The sequence below is a fragment of the Taudactylus pleione genome, unplaced genomic scaffold (genome assembly GCF_031769625.1).
Source record: "Taudactylus pleione unplaced genomic scaffold, aTauple2 ptg000667l, whole genome shotgun sequence".
NCBI classification, from domain to species: Eukaryota; Metazoa; Chordata; class Amphibia; order Anura; family Myobatrachidae; genus Taudactylus; species Taudactylus pleione.
This window is the reverse complement of record NW_028285069.1, coordinates 2520001-2538569: the sequence shown is the minus strand read 5'-3', so window position 1 is coordinate 2538569 and position 18569 is coordinate 2520001. Positions and strand designations below refer to the sequence as shown.

At 47.6% G+C, this 18569-nt stretch overlaps 1 long non-coding RNA gene across 1 annotated transcript in view; it reads left to right on the top strand.

The window, feature by feature from the left end:
* The window catches only part of LOC148478271 (uncharacterized), a 59207-nt gene that overhangs the window by 33569 nt on the left and 7069 nt on the right, over positions 1-18569 (top strand). The window contains exon 2 of the long non-coding RNA XR_015872417.1: positions 5133-5184. This is a non-coding gene — a long non-coding RNA (uncharacterized LOC148478271). The remainder of the gene's footprint in view (positions 1-5132; positions 5185-18569) is intronic.

The window sequence follows — 18569 nt, the reverse complement described above, 5'->3', positions numbered from 1 at the left end:
ATTTTTATACAATAGATAAACAGACACACCCCCTCATCCATTGGATGAAATTCCGATCACATGATCGGCATTGAGGGGATGGGATTCACTACGTAACACCACACTTGAATATTGCTGCTAATCATTTCCTATTGGTTGGAAACTGCATGTGACTCAGGATACCAATTTGATTGGAGGTTCATCTTGGAATAAATAGCCGGTTGAGCTGAACAATCGGGTTCAGCCTTGAAAAAGCTGCTTACAGTGAAACGCGCGCGTCGGCGTTACTGGCAGCTCCGTGTTGTTTGTTTGTTGTGTGCTAAAATTATGATTCTATTATAATATGTGATGCTAGACAGCGGCGTACACGGTGTTAATTACCATTGAGTACGTTAAACTGCTCCAGGATGTCAATAGACAAATAGTCATGTAATGTATATTTGATATCAATTATTACCCAATTAGTTCTGTGTATGGCAGAACTGACAAAGTAACACTAATATAGTGGAGAGTGCAGTGTGCCCTGATAAAACTTATACAGGGATTAATTACACGTGCAGCATGAATTATGTTCCAATTTAATAAACTGATACGTGTTAGAGTGTTGCAAAACAATCCACTATATTCTCCTAACCTACGGGAGCATACCAATGGATATCAATTTATTGAGAATTAATGTAGATCTTAAGCCAGTATATGACATCTAGTGCTGTGAATGTCTTTTATTTTAATGCAATATAATTAATAGCAGCAAACTACTGACATCATTGTGGACTGGATTATAACCAGCCTATAATAAAAGTTAACAAGGCAGTATATAAATCTGTCAGTGTCTCTCATTTGGGTGTAACATAATCAGTAACAGCAGCAAATTGCTGGTACTTGGGAAACAACTACTTTATGATAATCGTTTAACAAGAGATACCTTTTTGATGTGAGACATAACACCCTGACATATTGGCACCAGCCAAGAGGTGTAAGCAGTAACACTATGAAAAATCAGAAGTGATGCACAGATAATAGTAATATAATCATTATTTCTGTGGCACACTTATTATAGTGGATGTCATATTTATCAGATAAGTTTAATAATATCAGGGCTATGATCTGATAATATCACGATAACAATCCAAGGTTAAGGAGAAAGTGTTCTGCCACATATGTATTATAGCATCCATAATGGAGAGGAATTAATCAATACTAGTAATTTACTGTATTTAAGGATTCCTCCCAACACAATATATGTTTCGATATTAGTAGATACTACACAACAACACATCAGTGGATCTGCCTTTCTTTTATTTATATGTGTGTTTTGTTTTCACTGTATATTTTCCCTTATCGGGGATATTCATTTTAGGTTATAACCATTAAAAGTTACATTTTATCTTGTTATTTACTTTACTTGTGCGCCCATTATCATCAACTCCTTTTTCTTTTCCAATAAATGACTTAATTTAGTTGATTAGGGCTGCACCCCCATGTCTATATGAAATATATCAAGATCATATAGGGGTTCAGAATCATATGACAGAGTGCAGGTATCTCATTCCCCTCTTCCCTTTTTCCTTGATAAAGAGTCAGGATTTAGACGCCTGTCGTTAGACCCCTGCTAGGATTAGACAGTCGGGAAGCCATAGAAAGTGAATTTCTGTCTGCCCATAGCGTCCTGTGCCAGCGCTATTGCGTCTTTAGACACGCCCCTGCGACTGGCTAGCCACCCCCATGTTACCTACCGGGAGCACCCATGGCAATCCTCAGCAGTCGCGGCCAAATTCATGCTGCGTTTCTTTGCGGTGACCATGGGGGGTCGCATGCGCAGTACATCCAACATCTGCCAAGTGCATGCGTTCTGGTATTGGGCGCAGTGAGCGTGCACCTCTGAACCAGGCCCATAATGTCAACATGGCTAAATTGTCGACCTCTGGAAAATGTTGACATGGACAAATTGTTGACATGACCTTGTCGATTTTATTGAAAATGCCAACGTTCGGGTTATGCATGCCTGAAAATGTAATTAGCAACATTGTGACCATGTCGACACAGTGACTGTTGACCTGTTCTCTTTCGACATTAACATGTCAACATTTGTAATGTCAATATGGTCACTGTCCACCTAATACACTGAACCCGACTTGTCTCATACAACTAAAGATCACCCCTGTATTATGCAGATGAGAGTAATTGGGACGCCCATCACATCGCTTTTAAGCTGTGGTCATAGTAAAACGCCTATCCTGGCATCAATGGGGTCTCTGGCAAATACAGCCCCCCAAGCTATAATCATATCTGTATACTGACCATCTTTTAAAGGGAAGGCAGGGAAATGATGGGGTTATGCTTTCCTGCATTTTGCTAAGTCTTTGTCTGAAATACCTATTGCGTACGACAGGAGTAGGCTTTCCCTGCCACAGATCCCAGCTTTCCCTGCCACAGATTAAGCATGCCCTAACAGAACACTTGTGGCAGGGCAGGCTGGGAAGTGTAGTTTCACAGCAGCTGGAGTGCCACAGGTTGCCTACCTCTGGCATACAACAGATTAAATTGTGTACATTGTGGATATATCGCCACTAATGTATTTTCTTTTATACAATTTTGCAGTTTGATAAATACTTTACTGTTATGTTTTATTGTGTATGTTTTATGTATTTGTGTATTCTTCTCTTTTTTTTTTTTTTTTTACCAATACTGTTTTTTTTATTTTGTTATTTAATTAAAAAGAAAATTAGTCTTTTTTTTTTTTTTTTTCTAGAGAACCTTTCATTTTGAAAATACACACTAGTGATTTACTGTTCCGATATAATTATCAGGTTTAAAGATCATCGTGACGATAGACCAGGGGTTCCCAACCATGGTCCTCAAGGCACACCAACAGTCCAGGTTTTAAGGATAGCCATACTTGAGCACAAGTGTCTTAATTAGTACTGCAGTTATTTTGATTTGACCATCATGGATATCACTAAAACCTGGACTGTTAGTGTGCCTTGAGGACCGAGGTTGGGAAACACTGCGATAGACTGTCGCACTTCCATATTGTCAAACACAAATAAAATTATAACAAATCGCTGGACAGAATGAACATACAGGGAAATGATCTAGAATGCTCGCCATTACAGGATCGCTTTGTACTGTGTAAAAGCTCGCCGTATCGGATCTGCTGACCTATGGTTTATTAGTACATCACTGCAGACTGTGTGACATCACGCCCAGTCTTGTATTCATTGACATAACATTTTTATTTGTTTTCACTTGACGACAGGTCACATTCCCACAGATTTACATACACGCGTCACAAAGATGACGTATGTAAATGATCTATCGGCCGTAACGTCGGACAGAGAATCGGAAATTCATACACACTACATTTTCTGCTCGATTTTAACTCGCCGTTTTTGTGAAATGTTGCCCAGCAGGTTCGGAACAAATAATTCGATTTGACTGGTTTTCTAACAGCTCGGGTACTGTGTACACACCCTGATACTGGACAGAATGCTTTGGCCTGATTATTGTGTACCTAGCTTTATCCTTCTATGTCTGCATGAATGGTTTGCATATAGATCTGGCTTTTTATCTCCTGATCTGCTTGATGCCTAGAATTCACATTAGTACAACTATTCCCTGAGAGGAATCGGCTGGTGCACGTTCCCCTCGGGTCCATAAGTACGAAAGGTGTCTGCTGTATAAAGTGGGTGCATTTAGCACTTTAGTACTACAAAAAACAAACAAACAAATGATTTGTAAAGCTAAATTCTTAATCCGAATTGGCTAATGATAAAGCTACTGGACCTTTTTACCTGTGTGGAAGATGTAGCTGTTGGTTTCAATTAAGTTTGTGTTAGGCAGCATATAATGCATTCAGGGCCTGATGCAGACCCGCTCGCGAGCGAAGGACGCTCGCAAGCGGGTCGATGGTGGCCGAATGCGCACGAAGGAGGGAGCTCTGTCGTGCGCATGCGCGAGACCCGGCGAGCGACAAGGAGTTTGTCGCTCGGGGTCTCGCACCAAAGGGGGCGTGCTGTCGATGGTGAGTGACAGCACGCCCCTTTTGGTGGGCGTGCCGGGGGCATGGCTGCCAGACGGAGGCGTTCCCATGGGAACGCCTACCGTCTGAGTCCGGCTTCACTGACATCACTAGTGATGTCAGTGGGAGTGATTTTGGCTCCGATAGAGCCAAAATCAGTCCAGGGCTTGCGGTCACCGAGACCCTACCGCAGGGTCTCGTCGCAAGTCCGACGGTCTTGACCATCGCGACCATCATCATGGACACTCGCATAGCTGTGGGTGGTAACACACAGCTATGTGAGCGTCCAAAAGGCCGCTCCATTTTTAGGGAGGAGGGCCCTGATTCAGAGCGAGCGCTCTGGTAAGAGCATTCAGCTCTGAATCAGGCCCTCAGCCCTTAGGTTGGTTACACAATGGCATTAAGAAAACTCCAGTAATACAGCATGTCAGATGTGAACCCATTGCTGGTTGGGGGACTATGGGGAACAGAACATCAGTGAATAGAGTAGAGGGCGGCCAATTGCAGGAGGAAGACGAAGTGGGTACTGGGTCATCGGCACAAATAATCCCCATAACTTTACTTTTACTATATTTTAATAAATGCTAGTAAATGTATGACGATTAATTCTAGTGGGTAAATGGCCGTAGTCAGTACCCATCTCTGTTACTAGGGCTGGTATTTTGGCATACTGGCACTATTCATACTCCACCTCCACCGTCCTCCCTCCTCATCCCTTCTCCGTTCACCCCCAATACTCCAGTCTGTAAGCTCACATGAGCAGGGTCTTCCGTCCTCTTGGTTCTCATCCTGCATTTCCCCGATCTCCCTTCTGCCCCCGCTTATGTCTGCCTTATCCCCTTTTTACATTTAGATTTATTTTGTAATGTTATTTATTCTATTGTAATTCTTGTGCGGCACCGCAAGCATACGCTTTGCGGCACCATGTAAATAAATGATGATTATAATAACTTGCATATCTTCAGACAGGGGCTGGTATGGAATTGTGATATTTGTAGTTCTCAGATACGTCCATAGTTTTTGATTGATCAAGCATTTGACTGTTGTATCTTTCTGTATTATTATTTATTTATTTTATTTTATATCTGATGTAGTGAGATATTAAACTATTCCACTTTTCTTTGCATTATAGGCTATAGAAGAGATTCGGGACACTTGTGAGAGATCTGGAACCCAGCTGTGAGGTACGGTGACCCACATTGCCTGACACATGCAAACATGACTGTTCTGCTGACCTACAACACAAAGATCGCAACCTGACGGCCAATACACACTGTAGTTACATAGTGATCCTGTGGGTTTCTTCTTTTTGGTATATGATATTGATTTGTTTTTTTTTCCAATAGACATGAAATTTATGCTTTAATAAATAATATTTCTACTTCAGGGTCCATAGGGTATCCACAGGATACCTTGGGGTATAGGTGTGACGTCAGTCGCAGGGCACCAAAGAGTTAAGCTTTCAGCCTCCCAGGATGCACTAGGTCCCCCTCCTATACCCCGCCCCCGGGCCAAGGCACCTCAGTTTAGTTTGGTGCCCGGCCGGAGTCGGGTGCACCTGTTGGAGTGGGGGCTAGAAGAGCCCCTGAAGCTTATTCTTCATGCAGCTGTGGCTGCACATCTGGATGAACAGCATGGACAGTCAGTCCTGACGTCCATGCTGTCTTCCCTACACCCCGCCGGTACCAGAACGCCGGTACTGATCCGGGGATGCTGGTGGGCGTCTGGGGTCACAGCTAGCGGTGACCCCAGATGCTCCGGACCATGGCCGGATTCAAGGGGGACAGAGGTAAGCAGCGGGGTCCCGCGGTGGGTCCCCGCTGATCACATGGTCCTAAGTCCCCAGGCAGGGGGCTCCCTGGGGACTGGCTGCAGCGTGGAGCCAGGCGACCAACCTGCGCTTCCACTACCCCCTGGGACAGCGGACTGCAGCAGAGCGGTAGCGCTGCGGCGTCCCAGGGGTTAAATGCATGCCAGGGGAGCGCGCCTTCCCTGTCTCACAGCCGGCGCCTCCCCCGCTGCACACAGCCCTCTCTGCATGCTGCCGACTGGTCCTGTGGCAGCGCTCCTCCCCCAGGCCAGCCTCCTCTCTGCTCCTCGGCGGCCATCTTCTCCAGAACGCATGGTGAACGCTGCTGGAAGCGCTGGACGGAAGCATCGTGGTCTGGGTCCCCCCGCATACCTCTCCTCCGCTGTGGTCAGGTCTGTGTATGCAGCGCTGTGTCCTACCAGGCCCTGTGTCTGTGTAGTTGAGTGATCAGCGCTGTTAGTGCAGGAATTGTTATTTTTCTGCATTGTATGTGACTGTGCTAGCGCTGCTGCCTGTAATCTTTTCTTCTCTAAACTGTCAGCTTTATTACTGTCCCTGTTCTTTCTGCTAAAGCCCTTGCGGTGCGGTGCTGCAGGGTGGTCTCTCGCCTATTTAATACTTAATTGGTGAGAGAGGTCACATACGTGGTGCCATCATGTCTGAAAGTGATTTTCCCCTCCGGCTACAGTGTACCACGTGCAAAGTACCGTTAGCGGAGGGGGAGGGTAGCGCGGAGGGCCTTTGCCGGCAGTGTTTGTCCATGGCGCGGCCTATTACGGTTACAGCACCGGTACAGGAGCCGCCCTGGGCTTGTTTCGCTCAGGCGTTAACAGCTTTAGTGGGCCAGTTAGCTCCGCAGCCCGCGTTTACTCCGATGGGTTTGTCCCAGCAGTCTGTGGTGTCGTCACCCATGCAGGGGTTCCCACGACAATTGGTGGTACCCCACAGTCTCCCTATTTCCCCGCTCCCGGGTTCTCAGGAGCCAGCGTGGGTTAACTCCCTGACGAGTTCTGTACAGCACTTGTCGGATGTGTTGCAAGGGGAGTCTGTGATGCGGTCTCATAAAAGGCCGGTGGCGTCTCTGTCCGCTCCTTATGAGGATGACGAAGGGACGTCTGATGATGGGGAGATTCTAGATCCTTACGATCAGGAACCTCTCCATACTAAGGACGCTGATGCTAAGTCCAAAGTATATATTCCTGGACTTATTCGGGCGGTCCGCACAGCCTTGGTGATTGAGGACGAAGTTCCCCCAGCGGCTAAATCTAAGTATGCCTTTTTCAAAGATGTGAAGGGCGATGCCACAGTCTTTCCTCTTTCGGGTCAGTTGGTGGACCATTTAGAGGAGGCGTGGAAACAACCTGGCAAAAGATACCAGCCGCAGAGACGCCTGGCGGTGGCTTATCCGTTCGCGGATAATTATTTTGCGAAGTGGGAATCCCCTCCACAGGTGGATTCTCACGTGACCCGTCTTGTCCGTAGTGCCACATTGCCGATGCCATCCATGTCCTCCCTTAAGGATGCTACGGACCGCAAGGTAGAAATCTGCCTGAAGTCCGCTTATTCCCTTGCAGGGGGGGCAGCACGGCCGGCTATGGCCATTTGCTGGGTTGCCAGAGCGATGGAGCGCTGGGCGGATTCATTAGAGGCTTCTTTTGAATCCGACTGTCCGGCCGATCAGGCGGAGTTGATTGGCAATCTCCGTGATTCGGCCACCTACATCAACGAGGCGGCTCTAGACATTAGTACTCTGGTGTCTAGAATTTCTTCAGCAGCGGTAGCTGCTCGTCGCACCTTGTGGCTGCGATCCTGGAAGGCGGACGCAGATTCCAAGATAGGTCTGGAAGCGTTGCCGTTTACCGGAGAAGTTCTCTTCGGTCCGGATCTGGATAAGATTGTGGCCACGCTGGCGGCAGCCAAATCTGCCTGTCTCCCGTCGGCCGCTGCTCCTTCTGGTTCGGGACCATCGTCCTTTCGGTCATCTAGGGCCCAGGGCAGGCCCAAACCACAGTCGTTTCCTCGACAGGCTGGCCCTAAGAAATCGGTCAAGCCCCGGAAGCAGGCATGGAGTACCAGACGTCCGGCCCCCAAGCCAGATGGCAAGCCTGCGGCCTGACGGTCCGGGCCTCCCTTTGGGGGATCCCAGGGTGGGAGGCCGCCTGCTACAGTTCGCCCAGTGTTGGTCGACCACTACGACAGACACTTGGGTTCTGGAGGTGGTTTCCCACGGATACGCCCTCTCCTTCCGGCACAGACCCCCGGCTCGCTTCTTCACCACGGGTCTCCCATCAGACCGGAACAAGGCTACGGAGCTGCGGAAGGTATTGCACACTATGCTCCAGGCTGGAGTTATAGTGGCGGTTCCATTCTCCCAGAGGGGCCAGGGTTTCTATTCAAATCTATTTTTGGTACAGAAACCCAATGGGTCATATCGTCCGATTCTCAACCTCAAAGCACTCAACAAGTCTTTGCGGGTCCCGAAGTTTCGGATGGAGACCCTACGGTCCATCATTCTGGCGCTGGAACCTGGGGACTACTTGGTGTCATTGGACATACAGGACGCTTACCTGCATGTCCCTATTCTTTGGCGCCATCAACAGTTCCTCAGGTTTGCAATCAGCAGCGACCACTTCCAGTTTCGGGCGTTACCTTTTGGCCTGGCAACAGCACCACGTGTTTTCACCAAGGTGATGGCGGTCATGGCGGCTTCTCTGCGGCTGCAGGGAGTCCGCATGTTGCCGTATTTGGACGACCTGTTATTGGTGGCAGGATCTCCAGAGCTCCTGTTACGCCACTTGGACCTGACCATTGCACTGCTGCAACGGCACGGCTGGCTAATCAACTGGCAGAAGTCCACTCTAATCCCGTCTCGGAGGATTCTGCATCTTGGAGCCTTATTGGACTCGGGACAGCAAAGGATCTTCGTGACGGAGGACAAGATCTCTGCTTTACAGTCAAGGGTGCGCAGTTGTCTGCACAGCCGCCGGGTGTCCTTACACTCGGCGATGAGGTTACTGGGCTCCATGGTGTCGGTGTTCGACATGGTGGAATACGCCCAGTTTCACTCCAGACCTCTGCAGCACCTGATCCTGTCCAAGTGGAACGGGCTGACTCAGTCTCTGAAGTCCCAGACGATTGTGCTCACCCAGGAGGTTCGCCTGTCCCTTATGTGGTGGTTACAGACGACCCACCTCAACAAGGGACGTCCGTTCTGGGTTCCAAATTGGGTCCTGTTGACAACGGACGCCAGTCTTCGGGGCTGGGGATCAGTTTCGGGTCCACACTTGTTCCAGGGCAGGTGGACGCCGACAGAAGCGGAGCTTCCAATAAATATCTTGGAACTCCGTGCGGTCTTCAATGCTCTCCAGCAGGCACAGCGGTTTCTCCAGGGTCGCCCGGTGCAGGTCCAGTCGGACAACGCTACCACCGTGGCCTACATAAACAGGCAAGGAGGAACTCGCAGTCGGGCGGCTCTCGTAGAGGTCTCTCGGATCCTGGTTTGGGCGGAGCGCAATCTTCCGGCCATATCAGCGGTCTTCATCCCGGGAGTGCTCAATTGGGAGGCGGACTTTCTAAGTCGCCAGGACGTTCATCCGGGGGAATGGTCCCTGCACCCGGACGTTTTTCAACTACTGGTGGACAGGTGGGGTCTTCCAGAAATCGACCTCATGGCGTCCCGGCACAACAACAAGTTGCCGGTGTACGGGTCTCGCACAAGAGACGAAGGGGCGTCTCTGGTGGATGCTCTGTCCGTCCGGTGGACGTTCCGGTTCGCATACCTGTTCCCTCCGGTCTCCCTTCTTCCACGGGTAATCCGGAAATTCAAACAGGAAGGAGGGACGCTCCTGTTGATAGCTCCCGCGTGGCCCAGACGGCACTGGTTCTCAGACCTTCAGGGTCTGTCTGTGGACATTCCTCTGCGGTTGCCGCTACGACCGGACCTTCTGTCTCAGGGTCCTTGCCTTCACCCGGACCTGACTCGGCTGTCTTTGACGGCGTGGCTGTTGAGACGGCCATGCTGAGGTCCCGGGGGTTTTCCAGCTCTGTGGTGCGTACCATGTTACGAGCTCGGAAACCGTCTTCCGCGAGGATATACCATCGCGTGTGGCATACGTTCTTCCAGTGGTGTCGACCGAGAGGTTATGCACCGCGGGAGTTTCGTCTGTCTCGGATTCTCGCCTTCCTGCAAGCGGGACTAGATCATGGGCTTCGCCTTGCTTCTTTGAAGGTACAGGTTTCGGCCCTATCTGTCTGGTTTCACCGTAGGATTGCTACAATCCCGGATGTGCGCACCTTTATGCAGGGTGTTCTCCGCATTCAGCCGCCCTTTGTTCCACCTGTGGCGCCTTGGGATTTGGCTGTGGTCCTGAGGGCTCTCCAAGGACCGCCGTTTGAACCACTGGGCTCAGTGGATCTTAAATGGCTAACAGCTAAGACTGTTTTCCTTCTGGCCATTGCTTCGGCCAGACGTGTTTCTGAGTTAGGGGCTCTTTCTTGTAGACCCCCTTTCTTGGTTTTTTATGGGAACAGGGCAGTGCTCCGCACTCGGCCCGAGTTTCTTCCCAAAGTTATTTCCCAGTTTCATATTAACGAGGAAATAGTTGTTCCGGCCTTTAACTCACCGGGTCTTTCCGTGGGTGAGGCCTCTTTGGATGTTGTGCGGGCCTTAAGGACTTATGTTGACCGCACTTCTTCGTTTAGGAAGTCGGACGCTTTGTTTGTCCTCTTTGGCTTCCGTAAAAAGGGTTGGCCTGCTTCAAAGCAAACTTTGGCAGCCTGGATCCGTATGGCTATTTCTGAAGCTTATCTTCATGAAGGCCTACCGGTCCCTCCTTCTCTGAAGGCTCATTCCACTAGGTCTGTGGGTCCTTCGTGGGCAGCTCGACGTGGTGCCTCGGCAGTTCAGATCTGCAAGGCTGCTACGTGGTCTTCTGTCCATACCTTCGTGAGGTATTACAGGTTTGACACCTTCGCCTCTCAGGATGCTTCCTTCGGGCGGCGGATTCTCCTTTCTGCACAGGAGCGTCCCCACCCTTAAAGGATACTGCTTTGGGACATCCCCAAGGTATCCTGTGGATACCCTATGGACCCTGAAGTAGAAAATATGAGATATGGTAAGAACTTACCCTTGTTATCTCTATTTCTACGAAGTCCATAGGGTTCCACAGGACTCCCGCCCTGTCGCACCTGTGCTGCAGATGGGCTTTGCTCTGGTCACCGGTTTTCCGTCTCCCTCTGGTGAGAATGTGATTCTTGTATGTGTCCAGATCTTTGTTCTCTCTCTTCCTTCTCCTCCTCCGGCCTATGGCTTGGTAACTAACTGAGGTGCCTTGGCCCGGGGGCGGGGTATAGGAGGGGGACCTAGTGCATCCTGGGAGGCTGAAAGCTTAACTCTTTGGTGCCCTGCGACTGACGTCACACCTATACCCCAAGGTATCCTGTGGAACCCTATGGACTTCGTAGAAATAGAGATAACAAGGGTAAGTTCTTACCATATCTCATATTATATGTGTGTGTGTGTGTGTGTGTGTGTGTGTGTATATATTATATTGTCTAGTCTTTTGTCTGTCACGGTTGAGTGGAGTATAATATCTTCTCAAATGCTTACCTGGGTAAAGGCTGGCAGAAGTGAAGACTCTAATAACCCACCGGTTTTTGCCAGGGACTCCTGCAAGGTTTTTTAAGCTTTACTGCTGGTAGGTTCGCAGTTGTCGGCCCTCTTCCCTGTCCCAAGGTTTGCCAAGCTAATGCCAGGTGTAAAGAAAGGGACTGGTGCCTTGTCAGGCTGCAAAGTGAGCCTCACATCGAGCTGCGTCCGCAAGGATCAGAATCCATGTGGGAACCAAAACTGCAAGCAAGAGCGGTTACAGCAATGGTACAGTTCCTAGTTGTAAGTAGGGGCGATTCAATTGTTTTTTACGTTGCGGTAATTAATGGGCACCCAATGTAGCGATTCAATTGTTTTGGGGGCCCATTAATTATCACGCACCTCTCGACCAATTAGACCGGGTTTACCTGCTTAAAACAACGAAACCCATCTAAAGTCCAGGTTCGGGCGCCCAAAACCAGGATTTACCGCACATTTCTGCTCGCCGCCTCAGGCGGGGACGGGCAGAAATGCCGGCGGCTGTTCACGCTCTAACGAAGCAACAATTGTATTGCTCCTTTTGGTGCCTGGTACTGCCAGCCGCCAGTGAAAGCAATTGAATCGCCCCCAGTATGGTTATAAAGTATTAGGCTCCTACCCGTACTAAAGCACACCTATGTGAAAGTGCAGGTTTAAATGGGCTTTAGGCTGCAGCTTTAAATCTCTCAAGGAGCCATGCACCTGTCCTTATACAGAGCTGGGCAGCGGCAGACAGAAAAACCTGTGTTTGTAGGAGGCAGAACAGTGTTGAACACTGGACACCCCAATAAAGGTTTCCCGGCGACATCTCCTTAGCCAAGAATGCTACTCCAGACCGAAACCCTTTCAATTCTCGGAGAAATAAAGAACAACTTTAGAAACACCGGTGTTTAAAAATTGAGTAACATCGCGCTCTACTTGTTGTTGCATCAGGACTAGAGATGGAAAAGAGCTGGAAGTAGAAAACAAAAATGATTAACCACAAAGGGTTTTAATAAGGATCCATAAAATGCCATTGGCACCCATATGAAGACTACGTCCATATTTGGTACAAAATGGGGATGTGGTGGTTGCCTTATGGGTATGATTTAGGAATCTGTAATCCCGCCGGATTTATTCCCGGCGGACCAAATACCTACACAGTCCGAACAGGGAAGATCCCAACTAGGGCTCTTAAGTACCCCAACCCTCCCTTAGTGGTGCCTAACCCTAACTTCCCCTTCCCGCACCCTAAAACTAACCCTCCAGGGGGGTTGCTTAACCCCCCTCCCAGGTTACCTTTGTTCGGGGTGTCAGCATTTCGGCGTGGGGCTAAAGATGGGCGTCGGGATTTAGACGCCTGTCTTTAGTCCCTGGTTGAGCATCCAGCATTCCTGGCGGCCGTGTCTTAACCGCATCCTGTGACTTTTATTATGGGCAAACTCATCCATGGTAGCAGATCTGCCCAGTTGTGCATTTTAGCCATAATATACATCCTTTTGGAAGGTTTCCATGTCCGAATTACCTTTTTTGGCTCGTTTGTTGGATTGTGGGCATCATTCCATGTAAAAAAAAAAAAAAAAAAAATTAGTTTGATATTGAAGATCCCCAGAACTTAGACACAAATTGTACCTCCTGATCAGATACATTCTCTTGAGAACCCAAAAATCTCCAGAATGAAGACATATGTTAATGTGGAGACTTGGGGAAAGAGAGCTAAGTCAGCTGCCTTTTTAAAATCCAATTGTCGACCAGCCAGATGATATTGAATTCCTTGCTAGGACCCACGTAGATATGTGGGGGGCACAATTTTGCCTGCTATTGGAAGTAAGGCACCAAAGGTGTTTGTGTTGGCACTCAAAACAAGAGGCATGATCCCACCGTAATAACTTGGGACACATTTCAGGGGAAAGATTCCCCCACCCCAAAGGGTGACTTGCCGGAGAAGTGGGAGTCCACAATGGGATGACTGAAATTAGGTTACTTGAGTTGAAGGTTCAAAGGAGCGAGACAATTAATCTGCCTTCTATTCTCGGTACCCATTCAAAAGGTGAGGACAAGATCATAAACAGAGACCATCTTACTTGGCAGGGATTTAGACATTGGGCCGTCTGCAGGAAATTTAAACTGAAAGAAAATCCCCTTCTAGAAGATTGTTGGAGTCTAAAAGTCCAAATTTAACAGCTAATTGTACCCTATCTGCTGTATGTATATTGTGAGCGAACAACCAGCAGGGATGAGCTTCCCATAATAGGTTTGTTGATACGGAACCATCACCACTACAACAGCAGGAACCTCCACTCCCAGCAAGAAGAGGTGGGCTACGGCCGTGGCATTCAAAGCCTGTTTAATTTGAAGAAAAGTTTCTATTGCCTCTGATGGGCAAATCTTGAGATGAGCTGTTAGCAGAGAGAAACATCCTTTGACAAAATTGTAAAAATACCAATTTCTTGATGGTGATGGGGCTTTTTCTCTGATGAAGAGTTACTAATTCAATAGCACTGCCAATGGGCACAGAAGGAACAGGAACAGATTGCCTCTATAGTGCTAGTTAGGCTTTACAGTTTCCTGGACGGTTGGGACAGGATCCAAGCAAATGTCCTGGTTCAGCAAAGTAAAGGCAAAGGTAGTTTAATTCTTTTTTTTTTTTTTTATTATTTTATTTAGTAAAAGTTATTTCTCTTAGATGGTGCCACTGTAGGAAGCGGGGCCAACAGTAGGAGTAATCGGTAATGGTAGCTTACAGATTGTAGGGGAGCCTCAAGGCCAAAACACCAATAAACTGTTGAAGGGTAGGGCCGGGTGCAGAGTAAGCCCATCCCAACACACTGATTGCCAGTGTGCAGGATTAATACAGAAAGCTTTTATACAATACTAGTGACCTGCCCCGGCTTCGTACGGGAGTAATTTAATCTCTCCACAGCGCCTTGCATCTCATAACAACCTACGCTGTGTCACCACAGCCCCTTGTATCTCACCACAGCCCCCTGCTTTCTACTGTCCCCTGCATTTCGCCACAACATCCTATATTTCACCACAGCCCGTTTTTTACCACTGCTTTTTACCACAGGCCTCTGCATCTCACCACAGCCCCCTAATTCACACTCCCGCTCCCTGCATCTCACTGGTGTCACCACAACCCCCATTGCTGTTGCCATGCAACTGGCTGGGGCCTGGCCACTGAGATGTGTTGGAAAGGGCAGGAGAATCATGGATGGGAGATTTGCATTGCAGCTGTCGTAAGCATTATCAGCAGCATGTCCCCGGGGCTAGGGCACCTGTGCATATTTCCGCAGCTTCCATGCTCACCCCTCCCCAGCTGCCAAACAGGACGATGAGCAATGTCCTCTTTGTACAATGTGCCCTGTAATTCCTGGGCTTACTGTTGAGCTTCCTCACCGTGGTGCCCCTGTCCAAGAACAGCGATGACTTACATGGGAGGTGCCACCTATTCCCCGAGGGTGCAGGAGTGGTGGCTGGAATCTGTCTGCAGGTTCAGTGTAGGGATGGACATCGGAATGGAATGGTGACTAATAATCAATGTTTTTGTTTTGACAGTAGTGTTTTTACCATTTGATGGTGGCAGTGCGATGTTTGACGCCATCAAATGGAAATAATTCTATGGTGTTCCAATGTGTGTGTTTGTTTTTATTTTTGTGGGTTTTTTTTTATTCTGATAGCTATGCCTTCTTGCTGGCTACTGTGTCTGAATCGGGGCATCTTCATGGGTTTGTTGGAGGCTATCTCAGTCCTTGCCCAGTCCCTGACTCTCTCCTCTCTCTAGGCTGCTGCTAAGCAACAGGGCACATTGCTAGCTCTGATTGGCTCTCACTTTCTCAGAGAGCCTTTAAGAGCAGAAAAAAAGGTAGACAATGTCTAGATAGACACCAGATGTTAGACAGGCAATAGGTCGACAAGGACAAAGGTCGACACACTAAAAGTTGACATGTCAGAAAGTTGATGGTACAAATGGTCGACATGAAAATGGTCGACAAATTGTTTTTCTAACCCTCCCTCCTGGTACCTAACCGTCGGGGTAGGTGCCTGACCCAAACTGTCCATTCTAGTGCCTAACCCTCCCTCCTGGTGCCTAACTGTTGGGGTAAGTGTCTAACCCTAACATTTAAAAAAAAAAAATGTGTCGATCTTTAGTGTGCCGACCTCTTGTCCCTGCCGACCTTTAGTGTGCCGACCTCTTGTCCCTGCCGACCTATTGCCTGGCTAACATCTGCTGTCTAGACATTGTCTACCTTTTTACTGTAGATCTTTTAGACTGGATCCCAATAAGAGCGTTGCCTTCACCTCTGCAGCTGCAGCAGTAGTCAGTCACTCACACAGCACAACAGTTTTTGTTTTTTTTCCTGTGGCTTGCTTCATTCCAAGCCTCAGTTTCAGATGCTCTCTTGCTGTTTTCAGCACCATGGGCAGCTCCTATACAGCAACTTGGTGCAAGTTTTTTCCTGTGACTGCTTAACTAAAACCGTCACTGCTCTGCTTCCTTTTGTCACAACTGAATGGTTCATACACCTAAACCTTCCTCGACCAATGCTGTATAAAATAATGAAAACCCCATAAAAATCCATCCAGTTGGTTCTCTAGATTAACTTGTACGAACCCCAGAGAGAGAGAGATTCCATAGTAGACTTGGTAATTGGTTGCTTTCAGTACTGCTGTACTAAATTCATGTTGATTGACACGTTATCGGTCACATGTTGGCATTTCATCCCATCTACTTTTCCTACTGTTTGCTCGATCATGTATTTCTGTTTCCCACTAGCCTCCCTAGTACCCGGGCCTCCCTAAAGTCTCTGCCATCCTTACGGTCAGGTTGTCTGGTTAGGGCAATAGCAGCATGGTCATATGTGCAAGTTGCTTTCACAAAGTTACGTGGATGGTGATCGTGACCGTTTGCTGCTATTGCCCGGACTGGCAGTGCCTCTCGGTGCTGAAATTGCTGCTTAGTGTCCGGACTCCACTCTCCTGTTCAGTATGTCGCCCCTTGTGCCAGACTCCAGACTGTGCATCAACTACATTTTCTGCTTAACCCTTCTGTGCCTCAATCTCCTCACAAGTGTACTGAATCCTGGACTGTCTTCTACCTTGCCTGCCGCTTATTCTCCTGTGTGTCCCACTGTCTACCAGTGTAGTTGCTGAATAAGCCAACTGTATTGCGTCGATCACTATATCCCCTTACTATTGGGAGCTTGCTAGCATTATCCCAGTACCGCATCCAGCTCCCTTGCGCGCTACTCGCTACTAAGCCCCGCCTTTTATCAGCGCTAGTCCCAGCTTTGCGGAGACGCTCCTCCTAGTCTACACTGCTCTGGATGTTGGAGTCTGACCGAGATCCGTTTCAGGTAGTCCTGTTAAGGTGACGTGTACAATTTGCATCAACTTCTCGAATTAATATCTTTTAAGAAGTTACACTTTGTTTTTACTACTCGGTAAGTTTAGAATTTGTGCTCTGATTAGGGAGTGATGCAAATAGGAGGCACAAGCAGTTTCTGCTGATTAAAATGATATGCGGCATGCCTATATTCTGTGTGCTACTGCGGCTGTATGTGATTGCGAAACGCCACGTTACAGTGTCACAGCCGCTGACACTGTAACGTAGCATTTTGCATGCAGATATAACAGCAGTCGTACACAGTATATAGGCATGCCGCATATTTTAATCAGAAGCTGCTTGTGTGTCCTATTTGCTGTCCATCCGCTTCGGGGATTAGACGCACTTAAAGGTAAAAAGTCGCACAAAAAAATGCTCTGCGCTACCGAGTCACGGCATGGCATGATTAGAAGGGCTGTTTAACACGTAAGATGTATGTGACCCACATTTGTGTATGTATGTATGTGTGTGTGTGTGTGTGTGTGTGTGTATGATTATATATATATATATATATATATACACACACACATATATATACACACACATATATACAAATAAATGAGGAGGCACTCCGAGTCTTGCGTGAAAAACGTGTATTAGGAACAGTCAACGTTTCGAGGACAGTCACCCCTTCGTCAGGACACAAGTCCTGTCATGTGTCCTGGCGAAGGGGTGACTGTCCTCGAAACGTTGACTGTACCTAATACACGTTTTTCACGCAAGACTCGGAGTGCCTCCTCATTTATTTGGATGTGGAAAGGGGTATTGTATACTCTTTAAGGAAGGCACCCAAGCATATATACTTAAGGTGTTAGCTGCCTCAGGAGTGCCGGGTGATATTGATTTACAATAAATATATATATATATATATATATATATATATATATATATATTTATTGTAAATCAATATCACCCGGCACTCCTGAGGCAGCTAACACCTTAAGTATATATGCTTGGGTGCCTTCCTTAAAGAGTATACAATACCCCTTTCCACATCCAAATAAATGAGGAGGCACTCCGAGTCTTGCGTGAAAAACGTGTATTAGGTACAGTCAACGTTTCGAGGACAGTCACCCCTTCGCCAGGACACATGACAGGACTTGTGTCCTGACGAAGGGGTGACTGTCCTCGAAACGTTGACTGTTCCTAATACACGTTTTTCACGCAAGACTCGGAGTGCCTCCTCATTTATTTGTATATATGTGTGTGTATATATATGTGTGTGTGTATATATATATATATATATATATATATATATATATATATATATATATATATATATATAGGATAGAATGTGTGTGTTGTTACAACTTATGCAGTGTTTTGAAACAGTTAATGTTTCGTGTGGAGGCGAACAGCAGGAAAATAGAAAATTATAGTGTGTAGAATCTGCTGGATAAATGGTATGTTAGAGTAAATTGAAGGTTTTTACAGTACCATGAAATTGTTTCTTTTGGTTTATAATAGTGCATTTTGTAGCTGTGTTCACAGGGTCATTTAGGAGGGTGCGTTCAATGCTGCTGCAGCTGTATTAGGGCAGAACCTCCCTGATTATATTTTCTTATTCCGCCTGAAATACAGGATCCTACATGAGTTTTTAATGCTTTACCAACGCCAAGGACAAGGCGTGCGGAAATGCAGCAAGCGACCTTCCCTCCACAACATGTCTGTGACTGAATAGAGGCAGATGGTTTGGTTTAAAAAGCAATATTGCTCATTGTCCTGAGGTAGCGACATACGTGTATCCATAACTTTGCTCTACTGTATA